The 7,147-nt window shown below is 36.2% G+C and overlaps 2 non-coding genes across 2 annotated transcripts; both read left to right on the top strand.

Moving 5' to 3' along the window:
- Positions 1-5,194: 5,194 nt before the first annotated feature.
- LOC114216883 (U6 spliceosomal RNA) lies at positions 5,195-5,300 on the top strand. The gene has a single exon (XR_003610857.1). It is a non-coding gene; the product is annotated as a U6 spliceosomal RNA (small nuclear RNA).
- Positions 5,301-6,490: 1,190 nt separating this feature from the next.
- LOC114216884 (U6 spliceosomal RNA) lies at positions 6,491-6,598 on the top strand. The gene has a single exon (XR_003610859.1). It is a non-coding gene; the product is annotated as a U6 spliceosomal RNA (small nuclear RNA).
- The last annotated feature ends 549 nt before the right edge of the window (positions 6,599-7,147 follow it).

Below are 7,147 nucleotides of genomic sequence, written 5' to 3'. Positions count from 1 at the left end.
ACTGATGAATTGATTGAAAATTGAAAGAATTGAATGAATGGGGGTTGAGGGGGAATAGTGGCTTTTTCTATAAAATACTATTGGGTAAATATTAATAGTTTGGATCAGTCAAGAATTCAGTTTGGCTGCAATAATAGACACCCACATAAGAATAGTTTATCAAACATGGGTTTGTTTTAATTTCAGATAACATTAAATTTAGAGCTAGAAAAAAAATAAATATGGTGGCTTTGTGAATGTCGTCAATTACACTGTCTTCTTGGGTTTTCCTGCCGCATCATCTCAAGCACAAGCATTTAAAATACACATTATCAATTTATCAGCATCTCATGACACATACTTTGGAAAATGTTAATCTAAATGAAACCTTTTTATAGACAACAAAATTTTTTTAACAAATATTTATTGAGCAGACACTATCTGCCAAAAACTGGTTTTGAAGCTCTGTAAAAGGACAGATAAGGAAATCAAGACCCAAAGGAGTGACTTCAAAATTGACACATGAAGTAAATGGACTGAGCCAAGGCCAGAACCTGAGCTCTCCAACTGCCATGTTCTTTGACAAACGACTAAGTCTCACAAAACATTATATAGGGCAGGTATTATAATAATTCTCCTTTTTCCGATCAGTAAATATGGCTCAGAGACAAAGAGTAACCTGTCTAAGGTCACCCAACTAACAAAATATTGAACAATAATTCTGTCCTGACCTGTCTGATGCCAGAGAATTTACTCTTTTACTACCATATGTTTATTATTTTCTTATTCTATCTTTAATATGACAAAAGGTAGAACTGGCTTTGGGTACAGAAGCTGGCAGGCTCTATGGACTTTAGGACTGGGGTTTAGGGTTAGCTCTTTGTCCTAGAGGGAACTCCTGCAGGGACATGGAAACAAAGGCTTGGACATTCATGAGATCAGCGAGCTGGCCATCTTTGATGGGGGTTACTCTATATAATGAGCTGTACTCTGCCCATGTGAGATCACTGCAGAGACCAAATGCGTTAGTGTCAAACTATTTCAACACCCCTGTTGCCAAAAGAGAGTCTTTAATGCATTATGCATACATCATTATCTTAAGTCCTGGGCCGGACTGAACTTGCCAGATGTACAGATTAGTGGCTTTCATGAGTTTTCCAACACTCCTTTCATAATTTTTTCATTCTTTGCTACACACTCCCTTTTCTGTACATTCCATTTACAACCCATCTACCACCAAGTGCTTTCTAAGGTTACTTCCTTATATAAGTATTTTGGAGTGTTTCCTTTATCTTTTCCATTGCTGACCTTCAGTGTTGCCTTCCTGGATTATTGTCATGGAGATACCAAATAGGAGACTGTCACCAGCCTCTCCCATTCTACAATCTATTGCCTTACACTTCCAGAAAGATCTTCTTTAAACCTTATGTCATGGGGTGCCTGGGTGGCTCAGTTGGTTAAGCATCTGCCTTCAGCTCAGGTCATGATCCCAGAGTCCTGAGATCGAGCCCCGCAACGGGCTCCCTGCTCAGTGGGGAGTCTGCTTCTCCCTCTCCCTCTGCCTGCCGCTCTGCCTACTTGTGCTCTCTATCTCTCTGTCGAATAAATAAATAAAATCTTTAAAAATAAAATAAAAAAATAAAAACCTTATGTTATGTCCATGTCCAAAATGCATTCACAATACCTAGCCTGTCATTAATGTCCATAGTCAAATGTGTAGACACTCCTAATAGCTTCTCCATGTCCCTTTTCTCTTTATGGCTTAACAACAGAACTCTAGTTCTATTCAGGGCAACAAGATGCCTAATGAAAAGACTGTATTTGATTTATTTATTTATTTATTTATTTATTTATTTATTTATTTTTAAGTAATCTCTATACCAAACATGGGGCTCAAACTCACAGCCCTGAGATCAAGAGTCACATGCTCTACCAACTGAGCCAGCCAGACACCCCTTAAAAGACTACATTTGTAAGCAGTTTCTTGAAGATATAGTTGGCTTACCCATCACAGTGAGAGAAAAGCAAGGGATAGGCCCTTAGAAAAATCTATTAAAAGAGGGCTGACTTAGCTAGGAGGAGTTAGAATGTGCACTTGATGACTAATGCTCCATCTGGTAATTCTGAGGGAGATGAAATTCATGCATCAAGGAGCAGAAAGACAGAAGGCACTTGTCTCTGAAAACTTCATGGAATTGCCATGACAGCTCTAGACAGGCTATTTCCAGGAGAATTTTCATGTGAGGGAAAAAAGCCTAAGCCTAAAAGTCTAATATTTATAGGCATTTCCCAATTAACCTCAATAATCCACTACAGAAAATAAGACATACTACATAAAAATGCTAACTGGAAACCTAGTTCCCATTATTTTTCTTAAAGATTTTTATCTATTTATTTGAGAGAGAGAGAGAGAGCATGAGCAGGGGAGAGGGGCAGATGGAGAAGCAGACTCCCTGCCAAGCAGGGAGCCCAACATGAGGCTCCATCCCAGGACCCTGAGATCATGGCCTGAGATGAAGGCAGATGCTTAACTGACCAAGCCACCAAGGCACCCCTTAGTTTCCATTACTTTAAATGAGAAAAAAATGGGTCAAATGTCAACCAAAAGCAGCTCACCGATTTCTTAAAACATAACTAAAACACAGTTAAATACCAACATGTAAGGTACAATAAATTGTTTTGAGATGTAAAATGCTCAAACTATTACTTTCTGACAGGCAAACAATCAATGTGGTTAGCAACAAATAGTTGGAATTCCACTTCCAGCTAAAATGGAGTAATAGGCACCAGATCACCCACCCAACAAAAACAACCCCAAATTGGACAAAACCTAAGAAACAATGATTTTTAAGACACTGCATATCATGTGGCAAAAGATGGTGACTCCTGAGAAATGAAAAACAAATGACATAAGTCCAACGATTAGCCTAGTTTATTGATTTGGAAGAATTCAAAGGTAAAGTGCAGATAAGGGGAACAGAGGCAGAGCCAGAAGTACTCCCTGAGCTAAGGAGATGTGCATGAGAGTCTGGGAAGAAGAATATGGCTAGAGTTTGCAAGACAGAGTATCAGAGAAGAGATAGGTTCACACAGAGAAAACTGGTGATTTGCAGGGGGATCACTCTTGAATATTTAGCAGAGTATTGATCAGTGCCTGCAAGTATGAAAAATCCTAAGGCTGGGGAAAGAACCACCCAAAAGGATTATAAGTAATAGTGCCTGGTGCTCACAGTGAGTTGGGAATAATCCCAGTAGCTAGACTGGAAAACCTCATGATTCATGAAGCATCAGTCAGAGCACACAGAAGGGTTTTACCTCAGAAGTAAGGGATAATCAGTACTATACCACACTATTCCAGTCCCACCTAATACATTTTAAAAGCAAAACTCAGAATATCTGACATTTAATCAAAAATTACCAGGCTTGCAAAAAAGCAGGAAAACATGACCTATAATGACAAAAAATAATCACACAATCAAAACTGACCCAGAACAGGGAAACAGATTAGAATAAGTAAACAATGACATTAAAACTGTTTTTATAACTGTCTTTCAGGGATGCCTGGGTAGCTCAGTCGGTTAACCTTCTGCCTTCGGCTCAGGTCATGATCCCAGTGTCCTGGGACTGAGTCCCAGATTGGGCTCCTTGCTCAGCAGGGAGTCTGCTTCTCCCTCTCGTCTGCTGCTCCCCCCTGCTTGTGCTCTCTCTCTCTCTGACAAATAAATAAATAAAATCTTAAAAAATTTAAAAGATAACTATCTTTTATATGTTCAAAAAGTTAAGTAGAGATATGGAATATATGACAGAAGACCAAATCAAAATTCTAGAAATAAAAACTGCAATGTCAGAGATGCAAAATACACTGGATAAGATTAATGGCAGATTAGTCATTGTAGAAGAAACTATCCACAAACTCAAAGACATAGCAAAAGGAACTATACAAAATAAAACACACAGAGAAAAAGTTTTAAAAAGTAAAAAGAGCACCCATGAGTTGTGAGCAACAGCAAGTGTACTAATCTACATGTAATTGAAGTTCATGAAAGGGAAGTGGGGAAGTAAAGAAAATTTGAAAAAATAATGGCCTCCAAATCCAAATTTTATGAAAAATATAGACCCAGAGATTCAAGAAACTTAGCATACCCCAAATACAAGAAAGATGAAAGCAACTACTGCAAAGCACATGACAATAAATTTGCAAAAACAATGATAAAGAGCAAATCTTAAAAACAGTGAGAAAAAAATTGGTTACCTACAGAGAGGCAAAAATAAAGATGACAGCAAATTTTTGGGGGGGAAACAATCAAGTGAGAAGACAATGAAGGGACATTTTACTAGAAGTAAAAAAAGTTCAATTTAGAATTCTATATCCAGTGAAAGTATCTTTCAAAAATGAAGGCAAAATAAAAGTCTTTCAGATGCAAAGGCTGCGAGAATTTATCATCAGTACACATGCACTATAAGAAATGTTAAAGGAAGTAATTCTGGCAGAAGGTAAATCATACCAGATGGCAATAGAAATCTATATAAAGAGGGGTTCCTGGTTGGCTCAGTCAGTAGAGCATGTGACTCTTGATCTTGGGGTTGTGTGTTCAAGCCCTACATTGGGTGTAGAGATTACTTAGATAAATAAAACTTTAAAAAAAACTGGGAGGAGAAAATGCTCTCTCAAAAAAATAAATCTATATAAAGAAATAAAGAGACTTGGAAATTGTAACTACATGGGTAAATTTATATTTATCTTGTCATTTAATGATTTTTAAGTCACAATGGACTGTTTACAATAATAACAATGTAGTTTGGTGTTTATAACTTCTATGAAAGTAACTTGTATGACAACGATACAGAAGTCGGGAGGCAAGAAATATACTATTATTAAGTTTTTATACTATATGTGAAGTGGTATATCATTTTAAGGTAAACGGTGATAAGTTAAAGTTGTATACTATAAACTCTAAAGCAACCACTAAAATAAGAAAACAAAGAGTTAAGTCAACTCAGGAAAGAAAACGGAATCATAAAAATATCCAATTAATCCAAAAGAAGGCAAAAAATGGGGAACAGGAGAACACAGACCAAACAGAACAAATAGAAATAAAATAGCAGGAAGATAAATTTAAACCTAACTGTACCAATAATCATATTAAGTGTAAATAGTCTCAATGTCCCAATTAAAAGGCAGAGATATCAGATTTGATTTAAAAAGTAAGATTTGGTGCTCGCTTTGGCAGCATATATACTACAATTGGAATGATACAGAGAAGATTAGCGTGCCCCTGTGCAAGGATGACATGCAAATTTGTGAAGTGTTCCATATTTTCATGTAATGGGCACTGGGTATTATATAAGACTGATAAATCACAGACCTCTACCTCTGAAACCAATAGTACATTATATGTTAATTATATGAATTTAAATAAAAAATGAATAAATAAATAAAAATTAAAAAAATAAAAAGTATGATTTGATTATATGCTGCCTACAAGTAAACACTTCAACTATAAATACACAAACAGCTTTGAAGGATAGAAAAGTATATATCATCTTAACACTAATAAGAAGAAAGCTTTAGGGGCACCTGGGTGGCTTAGCTGGTTAAGTGTCTGCCTTTGGCTCAGGTCATGATCCCAGGATCATGGGATCCAGCCCTGTGTCAGGCTCCCTGCTCAGCGGGGAGCCTTCTTTTCCCTCTCCTGCTCCCCCTGCTTGTGCGCACGCTCTCTCTCTCTGTCAAATAAATAAATAAATCTTAAAAAATGAAGAAAGCTTTAGTGGCAATATTAATATCAGACAAAGTAGATTTCAGAACAAAGAATATTGCCATGGATAAAGAACACCATTTCACAATGATAAAGGATCACTTTATCAAGAGTACATAAAAATCTAAAATATTTATGCACCTAGTAACGGAGTTTCAAAATACATGAAACAAAACTGATAGAATGTCAAGAAGAGCTAGATAAATCCACCAATACAGTAAAAGATTTCAATATCCCCTTCTCAATAATTGATGAACAAGTAGATAGAAAATCACTAAGGATGGAAAAAAGCCTAACAACAATGCTAACCAAAGTGACCAAATTGATGTTTAGATAGAACATGCCACCCAAAGACAGTAATTTTTTGTCAAGGGCACATGGAACGTTTACTAAGGTGAGCATATGCTGAGCCCTAGAACAGTTCTTTCAATAAATTTAAAGTGTTCAGACCTACAAAGCATCTTGTCTGACAACAATGGAATTAAATTAGAAATTAATAATGGGAAAATCTCCAGAAAATCCCCAAATATTTGGAAATTAAATAGTCCTCTTCTAAAAAACTCATGGGTCAAAAAAGAAATAAAGAGAAATTAAAAAGTATTTTGAACCAAATAAAAATAAAATGCAGCTTTTTGTGGGATGTCACTACACAATATTTAAAGAAAAATTGTAACACTAAACACCTATATTAGAAAAGGAGAAAGGTCTCGAATCAATGACCGCAGTGTCAACCTTAAGAAACTGGAAAAAGAGTGCCTGCTTTGGCAGCACATATACTATAATTGGAATGATACAGAGAAGTTTTAGCATGGCCCCTGCACAGGGATGGCACACAAATTCATGAAGTGTTCCATAGTTTTAGAGTATGATGTTAAGCGAAATCAGTCAGTCAGAGAAAGACAAATACCATGTGATTTCACTCACCTGTGGAATTTAAGAAGCAAATGAACAAGGAAAAAAAGAGACAAATGAAGAAACAGACTTTTAACTATAGAGAACAAACTGATGGTTACCAGAGGGGAGGTGGGTAGGGGGAGATGGATGAAATAGTGATGGGGATTAAGGAGAGCATTTGTCATGATGAGCACTGCGTGTTGTATGGAAGTGTTGAATCACTAAATTGTGCACCTGAAACTAATATTAAACTGTATTTTAACTAACCGGAATTTAAATTAAAAACTTGGGTAAAAAAGAAACTAAAAAAATAATTGTGAAAAGTAAAAATAAAGAAGAAAGTTTAGAGCAGAAATCAGTGGACTAGACAGGATAAAAACAATAGAAAAAATTATAAAACCATAAATTGGTTCTTGGAGAAAATCAATAACATTGATAGAACTCTTGCCAGACTAATCAGCAGAGAGAGAGAGAGAGAGAGAGAGAAAGAACACAAATTACCAACATTAGGAATG

This window comes from Eumetopias jubatus, unplaced genomic scaffold (assembly GCF_037043125.1).
Source record: "Eumetopias jubatus isolate StellerSeaLion01/CBP00866 unplaced genomic scaffold, mEumJub1_p1.0 scaffold_11, whole genome shotgun sequence".
NCBI classification, from domain to species: Eukaryota; Metazoa; Chordata; class Mammalia; order Carnivora; family Otariidae; genus Eumetopias; species Eumetopias jubatus.
This window is presented reverse-complemented; position numbering and strand designations above follow the sequence as displayed.